At 37.2% G+C, this 17426-nt stretch overlaps 1 pseudogene; it reads left to right on the top strand.

The window, feature by feature from the left end:
- Positions 1-9681: 9681 nt before the first annotated feature.
- Positions 9682-10784, top strand: LOC150093906 (sex peptide receptor pseudogene; annotated as a pseudogene).
- Positions 10785-17426: the final 6642 nt, after the last annotated feature.

The following is a 17426-nucleotide window of genomic DNA, read 5'->3' as shown; positions in this document are numbered from 1 at the left end:
CAAGAACGAAATAGGCGCACTGTCTACAGTTCTTTTGCAAGACTCTCGTCACTGCTTCTAAGCTTTCTATGTTCCAGATGTCCAACTTACGATGCAAACATGAAGACAATGATTTCAGGTTAGAAGAGTTAATTGGAGATATATATGTATGGGAAAAAACAGAACCTCTACGCTATTTAAATTCCTTTGAATCAAAGAGAAAAGGAACAAAAAAAAAAAAAAAAAAAAGAGAGAGAATGGGAAATAAAAAATAGATGATATTTTAGCGCATTGCAGCATGTCTTAAAACCAAAGAATTCTAAAGAGAGGAGGGGGGGGGATGCTGGATAATGTATAATCAGACATGATTCCTAATTTTGTCTTTATAGACCCACCCTCAACAAAGTCTATTTCTTTAGTACTGGCTTTCATTGGTATGAAGCAACAATGATGGGAATTTGAATTCTTTAAAAATAATTCACAGGAAGATCTTTCTAAATTCTAAAACACGCAAGAGTTATATATATATATATTTTTTTTTTCTCCTGTAATATTTACGAATCATGAACTGTCACACTTATAATTCTGCTTCGGAATATCAATATTAATTAAATGCCTAAAAATAATCGAAAAGAAGTATTCTGATCTCTCGTTAATAGCACAAAATGCCCTTTTTAAAGCCATTTTCGCATTTTGGAGTCAGGTTATAAGTAAACAATGACTTCAGTCAAACAAACAGTCAAAAATGAATAATAAATAGAATAAATTGTTCTCGTTTAACTCTAAGACTAGAAATAATAACTATTAAGTGAATACTTGATATCAGCCCACTAAAAACATCCCATTTCCTAATATTAAGGAATCTAATACTCCCACCTAAGATTTAGATAGGAGATAAATTTTATTCCCCGGCGCTAGCCCACTGCTTCCTTACTGGAGGCCTGAAGTGGTGGCCCCTTTAGTCATCTAAATGTGTTCCTAAAGTTCCAGAAACATTTTAGAGCGGAAGTGGAATGGATGCGCAACCTTCTTAAGCAATAGATCCATAAGAAATTGATGTGAAAACAATCGTATGAGAATGAGGATGAGAGAAGTTATGAAATATATATAACGCAGGCTAGTAAAGAGTATTGTGCAGAAAGCTAAGACGAAGTATGAAAAGAAATTGACCAAAAGACAACCTAAAAGGATTTTATCGTTATGCATTGAAAGGAAAGAAAACATAAAAGAATGTGGAAGAATAACTTTACTGAACGCAAACGGTGTCAGAAACAGATCCAATGGTTCAGATAATAATGCTGAATGCTCACTTAGGCTAAGATCTATAGGCAATAGGGACAGAGGAGATATTAGCATATATGCCAAAGAAATGTTCATTTCTTTGGCATATATGCTAATTGACAATAAAAGGAAACTTATCATGGAGCGAAGTGACATTGTTTTATCTAGAACGCAGTATTTGAGAGCAATAAGACGTTTCAGGGAGGAGAAAAGACCGATTGTATATCTAGATGAAACTTGGATTGATAGTAATTTAACTTATGGAAAATGTTGGCAGTCTAAAGAAGAATGTGGAGTGCTACAAACCGGAAATGCCTCGCGGCGCATAATAATTTTGTGTGCGGGTGGAGAAATGGGTTTTTTAGCGAATTCAAACTTACTATACAAAGCCAATTCAACTATTGGAGATTACCATGGGCAAATGAATTCTACGATTTTCGAAAAGTGGGCAGAAGAAAAACTGATTCCAAACCTTCCTAAAAATGCTGTTGCTATAATTGATAACGCTTCATATCACTCTATTCGATTAAACAAAGTTCCAAATTGGTCTAATAAGAAGCAAGTTCTTATGGATTGGCTCTCTGCAAATAACATTTCTCATTCCCCAGATATGCGAAAAATTGAATTGCTTAATTTGGTCAAAAGAAACTCGCCCACAACTAAACTATTTAAATTCGACACGATGCTCAAAGAGCATGGATTTCTAGCTTTGAGGCTACCACCATATCATTGCGATATTAATGCTATTGAGTATGTTTGGGCAGAAGTGAAAAGTTTCATTCGCCATCGCAACGTAACTGGGGATATTGACATGTCGAAACTTTTTAAGCTTTCAGAACAGGCGATTGAAAGTATTACAGTTCAAAAGTGGGGAAAATATTGCTCTCATGTCACCTCATTGGAAAATATATATTGGGATAGAGACGGAATTATCGAAGAATTGTGCGAACCTTTGGCGATCAGTTTAAGTGAAAGTGATGGCGATTCAGACACCGATTCAGCTGACTCTGAAGAGTAAAAGAATTTGACAATGGTATTTTTTCCAACATTTTTTTGCATGTTATTGAGAGTCACAACAACTCATAAATAATTAATCAGTTTAGGACATTAAAGTGCCTCAGTTCTCTCAACTGTAAGTTTGGAATATCTAAGTTCATTTGAAATAATTTCTGTTTTTCTGTATAATTCTTTTTATTTTATAGAAAACTTTCTTAAAAATAAACTTAGTTACATTTTTGTTTTATGCTATAGCTTTTTTAATTTTATTAACACTCTACGTACATTTTTCCAACTGTTATACAAGCAAAATAGTTACACTTTAAAAACAGCAATGTTCGTAAAAGAAAAGCTAAATTTTCCGACCTGTAATAATAAAAAACTCAGTTTGTTTATTATTACATCCCAGAGGACAGACTGATTACCCTATTATCGGAATGGATTCTCCTTTTTCTAACATGCGCAGAAGTGTCGAGGGACCTCAAATCGGTGGGCGAACTATACCAGCGTATATTAAATTGGTGGGATTAGGCCTGGAAAAACTGATGTGGTTGGGGATTTTAGAGCTATGATGGATTGGAAACTGAAGTGCAAAAGTCGCATTGCAAATACAACTCAGAGGATAAGCGCGTCATTTTGCCTCTTTACAAGGCCTTGATAAGAACGGCCACGCCAGCACTACTGTCCGCAGATTTCGTCTCCTGGGTTCCAAATGGGATAAAGTAGCTGTGGAAAGTGTGGAAAGAAGGTAATTAGGGTTGTGGGATGTGGATTATGAGGACAGAAGGAGAATACGTGAACTTTTGAGAGGGCGTTCTAGGATATCGGTTGATAAAATTTTTCATTATATAAAAGATGGGGAGGAGACCAAAGGAGCATCCGTGGAAGTTAAGTTTGTGTGCAATTAAGAAAGGGGGGTGAGAGCTAGATTCTTTTCTCACGGAGTAGTGAGGGAAACAGTTCGCCTGTTGAAGTGGTGAGTGCGTCTAATGTGAGTTGAAGAGAAGATATGACAACTGGTGGGTGATGTATGGCCACTCTAGACAATCCTCGGCTCTTGGAGGTCTCTAATAATAATAATAAATTAGAGACTCGTAATGTGTTTATCTACCCGTAAACAATTTAAAAACATTTCAATGTTTTTAAATTGTTTAGGCTGCCACTTAAGATGCAGTAGGGAAACGTTCTAATACAATACCATCATAGTAACTTATATTAATTACTCTATAAAATATAATAGAGTAATTATATTTGATTTTTAATTTATTATAAAAAACATTTATAATTATAAATGATTACGAAAGAACATTGGCCATGCAGGCTAAAGAGAATCCTAAACAGTTTTTTAGATATGTAGCAAGTAAAAGGAAAAATGTACATGGCAGATTGATTTTAAAGAATGCCGATGGTAGGGAGGTAAATGAATCAGTTGAGATAGTTGAGTTACTGAGTGAGCACTTTGCAAAAGTATATCATCCAGGTGGTGACATTGCAGAAACGAATAAACCAGTAGATTATACGGGAATTGTGGTTAATGAAGTGGAGGTGAGTAGTCTATTGCATAACCTCAATGTCAATACATCTGTGGGATTGGATGGTATACCAGCTCGTGTTGTACGAGAAGCAGCTAAAGAATTGTCAGTACCCTTGACCATTTTGTTTAATTTGAGTCTCGGGTCTGGGTTAGTCCCGAGCGGGTGGAAAGAGGGGAAAATAGTTCCACTGCATAAAGGTGGTTCCAAGACTGCTGTTGTAAATTACCGACCGATTAGCATATCAGGAATCATTGTCAAGGTCTTAGAGAAAATAGTCAAGAGGAAAATACAAGATTGGATAGAAGAAAATGGGATACTGTATCGGGGACAGCATGGTTTTGTGAAGGGTAGATCATGCCTCAGTAACTTGCTCACGTATTATAACACAGTGACGGCTGAACTGGATAAGGGTAATGGGTTTACGGTGATTCTGCTGGACCTTGCCAAGGCCTTTGACAGGATTCCACATGGAATTCTAATCAGTAAATTGCAGCATATGGGAATGGACATGGGGTTGGTGAGATGGATAGGAGGGTGGTTGACGGAGAGATATCAGAGAGTGGTTTACTCGGGAGTGGAGTCCACAAGACGGCCTGTGACTAGTGGTGTGCCACAAGGATCTGTTCTTGGACCACTGCTGTTTAATTTGTTCATAAATGATATAGGAAATGATCTGAGAGGAACAGTTCATTTGTTTGCGGATGATGCGAAGTTGGGTAGGGCAATAGTGAATGCAGATGACGTCAAAATTTTGCAGGATGATTTGGATAGATTGGAGGTCTGGGCTAAGGAGAATGGATGTCAGTTTAATGTGGCAAAATGTAAGGTTATGCACTTTGGGGTGAAAAGATTGGCGGCTGATTACTGCATTGGTGGAACCCTGCTCCAGGAAATTGATGAGGCACGAGATTTAGGAGTGTTGGTAGATAAGGAATTGAAATTTAGGGGACACATTGCAAAAGTGACCAAAACAGCTCATCAAATCACTTGGTTGCTGAGGAATACGTTGACAAGCAGAGACAAGCAGGTTATTGTTCCTCTCTATCGAGCCTTGATAAGACCCCATCTAGACTACTGTGCTCAGATTTGGTCACCTAGGTTTCTTCTTGATGGGGAGGAGGTGGAGAGGATCCAGAGGCGAGTGACCAAGATGATAGCAGGTCTGTGGAATGAACCGTATGAGAACAGGTTGAGGATTTGTGGGTTGCAAAAATTGGTTGATAGGCGGAGGAGGGGAGATATGATTGAGACATTCAAATTACTGAAGGGTTTCTATAAAATTAATTCAGAAGATATTTTTGAGAACAGGGCTGGTTGTGGGAGGACTAGGGGACATCCATGGAAACTGGGTAAAAGTGTGGTTAGTAAAGATGTTAGAGCTGGGTTCTTTACTTTTAGAGTAGTGAATGAGTGGAATGCGCTCCCTGAGTCTGTGGTGGATGCTGTGACAGTGAATGAGTTTAAGGCGAGGTATGATAGATACTGTATGAATGTCAAATAGTTGTGATGAATATGATTTGGGGCCTCCCTCGATGAGTCTAATGACTCCCTGGAGTTGCCCGTAATAATAGTAATAGTAATAGTAATAAGTAATAATTTTTTAAAAAAATCTTTACAGTTTTACATTTTTCGAAAGTTTAAACATTTTTGTTTAAAACTTGTAAAATTTTATACACCCGTTTCATAACTACATAATAATTCTAATTAATAATGATTATGCATAATTATTAATTAGCTTAATTAATAATTAATAATTAGCCCTAACAGCTCTACCCCCTAGCGCCAAGAGGATAGAATAATGTAATTTTTATAAAGTAATAAAAATATTATAATATATATTGCGTAATTAACAAGAACAAATAAATTTGATCGGACACGTTGATGTTTCAGCGCATGCCAAATACACCACGGATTCGCTTGTGTTTCCTCCCCCTCCCCTCCCCCTCTCTCTTGAAGTATAAATGAACTTTTCTGTTTCCAAAGCAACCGCTACCTTGGAGAAAATAACATGGTTGTTATCGGCATATTACCATAACCAAAACAGCAACTTGTTAACCTATGTTATATCGATAAATTGAGCATTACCGACTGTAGATCCCAACGCGCCTTCTTCAAAACCCTACCCTCGTTCTCAGATAAGTGTCGTGAAGTATTCAAGCGAAGTAGAGTGAAAAACAAAAGAGATATTTCACACCAACAAATGATTACTAAAACTCATAAATTAGACACACCTTTCAGGAAGAATTCCCACGAGTTAGTAATCAAACTGTAATCTTGTCAAAGGAGATATTATTTATGTCAATGGTAAAAGAGCGAATATTTCCCTACCACCATAAATTATAAGAAGTTTGATGTTAATGGCTTGATAAGATGAGAAGTTTCGCTTCTTTAATCATGTTTTTTTCTAAGTATCAACTTCTGAAAAGCTGTCATAAACGCTTAAGTATGTGGTTGTCGTAAACCATCTTGAAGATGAATATTAGCTTGAAAAGTGTTGTATACCGTAAACAAATACTCTACAATTTTTTTTTTATGTTGTTGTTGAAGCTATGATCCGCTTCACGAGACATCACTTTAAGAACTTTTTTTTTTTTAAATTTCTGCACTATTAGATAAAGTTCTGTGCAATGGTTCTTGTAGATATAACAAGAATGGTAGCAATAATTCAATCCAGCTTTCTGATTCAAGGTTCTTCATGGATTGACAGATTACTTCAGTGTGTGTGTGTGTGTGTGTGTGTGTGTGTGTGTGTGTGTGTAAGGATACTACTTTAAAGATACTACGGGCTTTACTCTTTCATTTCATTTGCCTACAGACGTCAAGGAAATTTGCCACAACAAACATTAGCCTCCGTAGCTCACTCAGAATAGACGAAGCCCTTTTGGTCGGAAAGACCTGGGTTCGATTCCCGTCAGTGACGTGAGGAAAAAAGGCGAGTTAGCCCCGGTCTCATACTGAAACTCGGGTTTTTCGTCTCCTCCAGAACAGGCAAACCGGCCCAGTGAACACACATGGATTACAGTCATGAATACGTCCCAGCCACATGCCGGTCCCGAGCCCGGATAAAACGGGGGGGGGGGGGGAGCAATGGTGAACTACCCTGTAAAAATCTCACTAGGAACACTTTGTGGGCAATGTACACAAGATGAAGTTCTAGCAAATTATAATTAAAGATTTTATTTATTTATTTTTGTAGCAAAGCTCTCATAGTGGAACAAAAATTAAGTAATACCGATTATATTCGTGTTTGAATATTCCAGTCAATACATTTCAGTTAACTGAATTTTACTATTATTCTTGATAAAATTCAACTTGAAGTTCTGTATTAGCACACTTTTGTTTATAATTAGCGAAGTGTGTTCAGTAAACTATGTCACCTATCTAGTAATCTTGATCCCTGGGCGAATGAATACTAATAATCACTCTACTGTCTCGCATCTTCTAATTTGATTTTCTGCTATGTTAAATTAGTATGATTTTCGATGTCTTACGCTCTCTTTGGTGTCTTCGCTTATACGAAACTTTTCCTTTTTGGTAAAGTGAAGCAGAAATACTTGGGATTATACTCTTTCGAGCAGACGTCTTAATCTTATAATCCGGTTGGCGCAGTATCCAAACAACAACAAATAGTAATGCTTCAAACTCGAGAGTTGGCAATAAACATGTCTATATAAAGATTAATAATTAATGACTTAGCTATGTTAATACGCATGTCCAAAAGACTTGTTACAATTGGCAGCAGCTGAAGTCTAGAAAGTACGTAAATAAAAGCGTCACTTCCTGTCATGCTTCTTCTTTTTCGTCTGCTATAATTTCGCAAATGTCAAATCGCTTGTTTTGATTTCTCATAGCGTTAATAACTTTAAATGGCAAAAAACGTCAGCATTCAAAATATTGTTTGTATGTTATTTGTATTCTAAATATTGCCTATTATCTGTTACGAAGTAAAGAACATGTTTAGATTCATGGACAGAAGTTGTATCCTCTGATTATATTGATCAGGTACGTCTTGTAGAAAGCCGACACCCGATGTGTAGCCATTTTTACATGTTAATGAAGAATAGTTCGAATTTGTATTATTCTGCGAAATGTTTGAAATTACGCGAAATAACCCACTGCGACAAGGGCTGAGAGTTGACAGTACCATCACTATATAAAGAAAGTTTTTTTTTTTTTAACTTGGGTATACTATGTTAAAGATACCAAGCAATATAAGCTACATATACACAAAAGTCGCTTTATTCGCAATGCGCAGAAAGAAAAAGAAGGATTAAAACGGTTCTATCCTTACCTCCAGGATAAAATATAGCGCGTATAAACAAATAAACAACAGACGATCTTAGCGTCAGCTTGCGCATGTAGTTTATACGAGGCGCTCATAAATACTTGATGCTGTTTCTTTAAAAGGTCACAAGATTGCATGGTTTCCCTTGAGATGAATACCGTTTTGCAATTCTAACTCGGCAGAATTGTTTCATAAGAAATTCACTTCACGATTATAAAATGAAAAGAAGCAACAATCCTCTAGTTTGTTTTCGTGAAGTAATTAAACTTGAAAATAATCCACGAGCCTTCTCAGCCGTCGTTTTACCCTCTTGTCTGCCGCTTAGTTACACGGATCAATCGACGGATTAAGTGTGGTTCGTTAGTAGAACAGTAATTAATACGGCTGAGTGACACAAATCGACAGAACAGATCCAGAAGTCAAAAGGTCAAAACTTTCTGTATACTTGCCATGTTAACAAGGAATTAAAACAAGCATTTTAATTATGCGACTCACTGAACTGCAATAAAACACGAATATGACTTGTGCCTCCATCTGGCAGTAAGTTGCAATACTATAAAATGACACCGCGTACTAAATAAAATTTTTATTGTATGAATTATGTAAGCAATAGTAATTAGATATTCCATGAAATGTTTTATTGTTCTCTTTTTTTCTTATGCGCCACCTAGTGTCAAAATGTTTTTGTCGGAAGTTAATTGTCAAGCCACAGGATTTAAAGGATAATTCTAAGCGGCAATTGTTATTGTTATTTTAAAGTTACTTCCAGAATGGAAAATAAAGAAAATAAAACAAATACAATTGCGAAAATTAAATTACAGCATTTTGAATGTCTGGAAGGCATAGCGGTACATTTAGATTACCTCATTAGTTATATATGAAGGAAACGATGACAAAAGGTCATAGAGAAGAAAAATAATTAAAAAAAAAAAAACTAGTACCTAATAAGAAATTATCATAATGTTTGCAGGCCTTGAAGATAAAAAAAAAATAATGAAGCAGTTGTTAACATTAAAAAAAAAAAGTAAATGCTTCTAAAACTGGGAATTAAAAAATATATAAAGAATTGTTCGCAAAAGAAATTTCTAATCACCTTCATTCTTCTATAAATAAAGAAAATTAAATTACAGTTGGAATTTTATTTATACAGTTTATGATTCCTATTTATTCAGTAATATTTCAAAAATGCAATTTTAAATATTAAAAAACTTCAAATATATATTTTTCTGATTTTACCTAATTTTTCTTTCAGAAATGTGAAATCGTATTTTGATAGTGAAGAATTTATGAACTCCAACAAATATCTGGATTTCATTTCTAAATATTCAATTGTGAAACTATCGCATCTGGAGCCTGAGGTCTCGATAACTGATGCTTTAAAGCCTGATGTATAATCCTCAGAGCTCAATGAATCCATTAACAAGCTCGCAAAGTGAATTCAAAATGAACTTAAGTGAGACTACCTTCATCATACCAGTAACCCTACTGACTGACTTTTTCAACTCATCCAACATTACTGATGACATTGACGTCGTGCCGTATGCCCGGCAAATTCCATTTCTTGTAAACATCACTGGAGATATACCATTTCGGTATGCGATGCCTCTGTTTGGCTACATTATGCCTTTCCTGTTGGTGGTAACCATAGTTGCCAATACGCTCATAGTTGTGGTGCTGTCCCAACGCCATATGAGGACACCAACCAATCTGGTGCTGTTGACGATGGCTATATCTGACCTCTTGACTTTGCTCTTCCCAGCCCCTTGGTATTTCTACATGTATACCTTGGGAAACCATGCCAAGATTTTGTATCCTACTCCAGCATGTTATGCCTATCACTTTATGATCGAGGTTGTCCCAGCGTTTTTTCACACGGCCTCTATCTGGTTGACCTTGCTTCTAGCTGTGCAACGATACATCTATGTATGTCACCCGACTGCCGCTAGAAGTTGGTGCACTGTACCACGAGTCTTGAGAGCAATGTGCTGGGTGTATGTGTTGTCGCTATTCCATCAGTCCACCCGTTTCTTCGACCGAGTTTTCGAGCCGGTTAAGTTCCGATCGGAGGATGGAGTTCACTGGGGATGCGCATTTATGACGGCAAGCTGGGTCATCAATACAGTTACGGAGATGGCTTACTATACTATGTACTACGGTTTCCGTATTATTTTCGTTCATGTAGTCCCTTGCACTACTTTAGTAGTCCTCAATCTATTGCTCTTCCGGGCTCTGAAGAAAGCCCAAAGGAAAAGAGAAAAGCTCTTCAAAGAAAATCGTAAGAGCGAATGTAAGAAGCTTCGAGACAGCAACTGCACAACACTGATGTTGATCGTAGTAGTGACGGTATTTCTAGCCGTAGAAATCCCTCTCGCCGTCACTACCAGTTTGCACGTGATGCAGAACGCTCTGGACTTGCATATCGCTCATTATGACGACCTCAATGCCACCATTCTGTTTACCAACTTCTTCATCATGCTCAGCTATCCTGTGAATTTTGCTATTTACTGCGGCATGAGTCGCCAGTTCCGTGAAACTTTTAAAGACCTTTTCATGATGGGAAACTTGGTAAGTAGAAGAGAGGGATCATCAAGATATTCACTTGTAAATGGACCCCGAACATCAACTAATGAAACTATACTTTAGGACTCCCAATAATCGTAGCCATATGATCCGGGAACTTTTTTTTGTTAATCAAATGGACCTTATTGGACAATTTACGGAGTTTACAAATGTTTTAAAAAAGAACTAAGTGTTTAAACACACACACACACACACACACACACACACACACACACACACACACACACACACACACACACACACACACACACACACACACACACACACACACACACACATTAAAACAAATAGAAAAAAAATGCTAGGGAGGTTTTCTAAGTTTTAAACTGTGCTCACATATTAAATATTGCCTAACTTGGAATTCCTCCTCTTCCGCCATCTGAAAGCCAAAAAAAAAAAAAAACTGACTTTATCCACTACTGGTGACCATTGTAGCCAAGCCTATTACTAAGATATGAAGTACAAAATGCCAAAAAAAAAAAGGAAGTAATTTCTCGATATTCCTGAACTTGTCTTTAGTAATCATAAATGAATCATAGATGGCACTACTATCTGTAGATGTCATATTGCTATCAGTTAGGTTCTACTGTTGTGCCTAATCAAGGTTGAAGAAAATATTTTTGCCACTGCTAAACCACAATTTTAGAAATGACACGCATGGTTGAAGAAAACCTCAGGATCTTTGATTCGAATGGAACGTGGTAGAATATTTCTTACTGGCGTCACTAACTACAGAAGAAAAAGAAAAATTAAGAAAGTGCTTGACTGAATATGCATTGAATTTGTGAATGGTGCCTTCACTAAAAGAGGGGCTCATTAGTGGATGCATCCATACACAAGTCAAAAGAGAAATACAGAAAGAAGAAAACCCGATAGTACAGTGTGTAGACATTTTTGTTTTGTGTAAACACTAAAACAAAATAACACAGCTCATGTCAATGTAAATGTGCTCCTTTATTCGGCGCTGGTATCCTGCACAGTGTAAAAAACCCTTTTTTGTTTTTGTTTCTCCTCCCAATCCTCCCTCTTTCTCTGGTAAGCAAAGTTGTATTGTTTTATAATGTATGGTGAAGCGATGTATATGCACAAAATAAAGATATATAATTTTCTTTTATCCGTATGTCTTTTTCGCACATTTTGCATTTCTTGTTTTATTATAAACATTAAAACGTATTTACCATTTCATTTCTTTGTTTACAAGGTTAAAGCAATTTATTTATAATTTACAAATGGGATTTGAACTTGGATTTCACCTTAAGTCGAATAATTGCTTGATTCAAATGTGAAGACATTTTAAATACAGAAAATGTAAAATAATTCATTTTACATTTTCACCATACAAAACTAGTGTGATTGGTTGAGAAGACGATCAAAAATGCTACTATTAGAAAATAGTTTTGTTTTTAAATGCTCTTATACATTATCCTTTCCTTGGTTAAAAAACAAAAAATTGTTTTCAGATTTTCAATAAATTATTATATTATAAATAATCATTTTAATAAGTTATTTTTAAAAAATTACTCTCAAAACACTAAAACACCTTTTTCATTTTACAAACACTTATGTATATCAATTTGATCGAAATCACTAAATTTGTACATGAAGAAAAGTCCTTTTTAGGACTTCCAGGGTAACGAATGGCAATGCTGTAGCCAATGAAGTTTTAACTGAGGCTCGGCTATTGCCCGTTACCCAGGCATGACTGCAGCTTTTAGCTCGATAACACTTAATCCACATAGATTCTCTTCATTCAGATGACGGGATAAAGAGTTAAGGACCCAGTCCATTGCCCAGTTCTTTTAAGAACTAAATTTGTACATGTTAGTGATTACGGGTCGGTATTACGAAAGCACTAGTGATTACCGAGTGATGATATTGAGTTGTAATCAAGATAGTGAAGTGAGGAGACAGTAGTTTTAGTGACGGATAATTCTCAAAGTATTGGAACCTTATCACAAAAAGGACTACAGGAGCGTTTCTGAGTGCCAGTACTTTAAAAACCAACTAAGGTAAGTAGCAGCCAATTCTCTAACTATATCTATATAACTTAGCAATACCAAGACTATGGAAAGGCTACTAACATTCGAAGAAGTTTTCAGAGAGTTCCTAAGATTAGGAAAACTCTTAAACGATAACTGGCCAGGGAAGGTAAAACTGTACGACACATCCCCCCCCCCGCAGCAGTCATAGACGACATCATGGACGACCAAAACAGCGAAAACGACACACACACACACACCCTCAACAAGACTTAGCACTCTTGCCACAACCAGAAGAACAAGCAACACACAGCAACGCCTACCAAACAGCAGAATCTCACACAGACTTCCAGAAAGTACAAAAGAAAAGAAAAATATCTAACACGACAGAAATACCCAAAACAAGCGAAACAGACAAAGGAACAAATGAAAGAATATCCCCAGTCATCCTAAGGGCCAAGGAACACTGGACATCGATCACCACCACTCTGAAAACAACAGAAATCACCTTCACAAAAGCAACAAACGCGGAAGAAGGAATACGCATTCAAACTAAGACATCGACAGACAGACTACAGAAACTTAACAAAATTCTTGGATAACAACAACCTACCGTATCACAAATTCCAACTCAACAGTGACAAACATCTGAAAGTAGTACTAAGAGGAATCACAGAAACAATATCAACAGAAGAAGTCACCACAGACCTACATAACAAAGGATTTAACCCCGTTAAGGTAAGCCGAATGCACAGAGCAGACAAGACTCCCTACCCCTTGATCCTAGTCGAAATCTCAAAAGACCAGGAAGATATATACGACCTCCAAACCACCTGCGACCTAATTATAAAAGTAGAATCTCTGAGACGCAAATCCACAACAACACAATGTCAGAAGTTCGGTCATGCACAGTGATGCTGCAAAGCAGAACTCCGATCTGCAAAATGTGGAGGAAACTAGAACGCCACACTAGAGTGCAAGAAACCACGCAACCAAGCAAGCGAAATGTGCTAACTGTGGGGGCCCACACCCAGCCAACTACAGAGTACGTACAGCACATCCCTAAAACCAGAGGATACAACCCCAGAGCAGCAAACCCATACAAAAACGCAGACCCACCCAACAAATCACAGTCTCCACAACAAACGGAAGAACTTATGTAGAAGTTGCAAGACCAACCCATCAACAAGACTCAAAACCCAAAAACAAACCATCCACAGCAAACAAGCAAGACCAATCTCCTCAACATAACATGCTGCATAGGAGAGATGCTTGCAGAACTCCAACAAACTGACCTAACAAAAGAGGACAAGGACATCATTCTAAAACACACACAGATTTTATTCTCTGCAATCCTTAATGGATAAAAGCAAAATAAAATCCAACTCTCTACAGATCATCAGCTGGAATGCTAACGGACTACCCAACAAAGCAATAGAGCTACATGAATTCGGAGCAGAAACCCAAGCAGACATCATCTTAGTAAATGACACACACCTGCGTCCATCTGATAAGACAAGAATGAACAACTACACCATGTACCGCACAGACAGAACCTATGCAAGAGGAGGAGGAGGAACTGCCATCTTCATTAAAAGAAGTATAAAACACAACGCAATCGCTACACCTCAAACAGAACACATGGAAACAACAGGAATTGAAATACATATGGAGAACACAAGCAGGGTCATGGTATTTGCAGCATACATCCCCACAAATAAAAAAAACTCCTAGAAACAGATCGAGACGAAATACTAAATGCAGGTAAAGCAGTAATCATAGCTGGAGATTTTAATGCAAAACAGTCAGCCTGGAATAGCAGAAACTCAAATATCAACGGAAGAATACTCATCTCTTATACTACTTCACGAAACATTGCAGTAATAGGACCCACAGAACCCACACACTATGGAGCAACCGGACGTTCTGATGAACTTGATATAGCTGTATTAAAAAACATAGCGCACAGCTATCAAATACATGCAGTCAACGAATTAAGTTCTGATCACAACCCCATCATATTGCAACTAGGCACCACACAAGATTTAACGGAAAATACCTCCATCTTTATAAACTGGAAACAACTTCATTCAGCCTTCCAGGAAATTCTTAGCCCAGTTCCACATATAATATCCACTGAAGACATAGAAAAAGCAGTAAAAACCTTGGAAAAGCAAGTACTAACAGCAGTATCACAGGTAATACATATAACCAAATGCACACCACCAAATAAACTCCTAGAGGACATAAAATGTCTTATCCGAGAGAAAAACAGGTTAATAAGAAAATATCACATAACACTGGATCCCGCAGATAAACAGGCAGTTAACAGACCAGGTTCGGTATGCCCTAAAGGATCACCGTAACGAATTCTGGAATAACAAAATGCACCAATTAAACACAGATGATCAATCATTGCGGAGAATGATTGATCCTCTGATCTTCTGAGATTACTTCGTTCAAACGTAACACGCTACCCCAATCTAAGGAGAATATAGAGTCGCCTACAGTGATGAAGAAAAGGTAGAAGCATTTGCAGACAGCTTAGAAAGACAATGCAGTCCCAATTATGACAATGTAGATTAAAGCTTCATAAGAAAAATTCACACCCAAGTGTGTAAAATAACTCAAAACGCCTCACTCCAATCCAACTTCAAATCCGTGTCACCAACAGAAATATATGACGTCATAAGAAAACTAAACAACAAAAACGCTTCGTGTCCAGATGGTATAAGGAACAAGGTGCTCACGCTACTCCCACGTGAAGGGGTTGTACATCTGGTAGCCATCGCCAATGACATCCTTCGGCTAAACTATTTCCAGAGCGATGGAAGCTTGCGGATGTCTTCCTAATTCCAAAACCTTGGAAAAATGCATAATTACCACAGAATTATCGGCCTATCAGCATTCTATCATGTGTAGTCAAGATAGCCGAACGCGCTATACTAACACTGATTCAAGAAGCCACAGATAACAACCAAGTCATACAAGACGAGCAATTCGGATTCAGAAAACAGCATTTTACAACCATCCAAATTTACAGAATCATTGAATACGTCACCCAAGGGTATTAATGGCATCAACATTCTGGAATAGTCTTCTTGGACATAACACAAGCATGTGATAGACTTTGGCATCATGGTCTAATTTTTAAGCTACACCAAGTAGGAATCTCAATACCACTAGTTCTACTTATCAAATCATATCTCAGTAAAAGAAAATTTTCAATAAAACTGAATGGAATCAGATCCACAGAAAGGATAGTCATGGCAGGAGTCCCACAAGGCTCTCTGCTATCTCCCCTGCTCTTTAATAAGAGGACTCGTACACTAATCGGAGCATAGCCATTAATCCAGGAAAAAGCTCTGCTGTACGTTACACCAGACGTAAAGCAGAACCGAACACAAGCATACAAATGTTTGGAAAAATCATCCCTTTGCACAACTCTACCAAATATCTAGGAGTTCATCTTGACAAACGCCTGAATTTCAAGACATACATAAATAGTATCTCCATCAAAGCAAGTCAGACAATAGCACAACTATATCCACTTTTGAATAAGAAGAGCTTCCTAAACATAAATAACAAAATCCTCCTCTATAAATCGGTAGTAAGACCACAACTCACTTACGCATCACCAACCTGGGGACACACAGCTAAAAGCAACATCAACGGATTACAGACGATCCAGAACAAATGCCCAAGAATGGCATTTAATGGCCCTTGGTTCATGAGAAACCACCAGTTACATCAGGAAGCCAACCTTCCAAATATCAAGACCTACATGACAGGCATTGCAGAAAAATTCTTCACAGACACAGATAATCACCCAAATCAGCTAATTCAACAGGCAACAGACCCTCAGATCATTTCAAACATAAAAAACCAAAATCCTTCATCGCAAGATAAAGCTAATACAGCTTGCATCGCTCACAACGAGCGAGTAATTTACCCACAAGAATCCTCTTATACACAAGCTAAAATCAGATGAAGGGTTAAAGAGTCAAGAACTCGGTCCATCTCCCAAAGAAGTTTCAAGTTCCAAGTAAATATTTACATTTTTAGGTGATATTCGTCCGAGGAAGTGTGCGAGATCAAATGTCCTCAATTTTTTAATAAGCCAAATTGACCTTGCCATCCTGTTTTGTTTTAAATTAAGTTACTTTCGCGATAATGTTATTTTCAACCACTTAATATTAAAACCCAGTTTTTATATGTTTCTTTGTATGTTACTTTCAACTTGTATTGTTTAGAGTTTTAGCAACACTGGTGAATGATCAAAACGTATTTCTGCTACATCTGAAATCAAACAGCCTCTGAAATTTATAGGATTATTATTCTAGGCAATAAGTTTCCATTTTTTCTGCTGTATCTGAAAACACTACCCCCCACCGTAGACTAATTTTGATTAATATTTTAATAATTATACTTTTAAAATTACAATTCAATAATTAAATTTCAAAAAAAAAAAAAAAATCAGCTAACGCCTTTTTAATCCCGTATACGGGAGTAGGCGAGGCCATTTAGCCCTATCTAACTTTTGGAGACTGAGTGGGTAGTTCAATCTCCACTGGTACCCAATCAGAGACAGATGGCCCAAAACTATCACTAATTAAGCAGTATGCAGTGAAGAGAGACGGCTCAAATGTGCTGCCATCTCGTGGTCCCTAACCCTAACACAATATATTTAATGTCTGAAATAATGTGGGTTCTACGGTCGATTTTCTTGAGTTTACAGGACGAAAAACCCGAGTTTCCGGGAGGAAAAACCTGCTTGCCTGTGCCAGAGAT

This window comes from Typopeltis vanoorti, chromosome 23, assembly GCF_054136105.1.
Source record: "Typopeltis vanoorti isolate ZY-2024b chromosome 23, IOZ_Tvanoo_1.0, whole genome shotgun sequence".
Classification (NCBI taxonomy): domain Eukaryota; kingdom Metazoa; phylum Arthropoda; class Arachnida; order Uropygi; family Thelyphonidae; genus Typopeltis; species Typopeltis vanoorti.
This window is presented reverse-complemented; position numbering and strand designations above follow the sequence as displayed.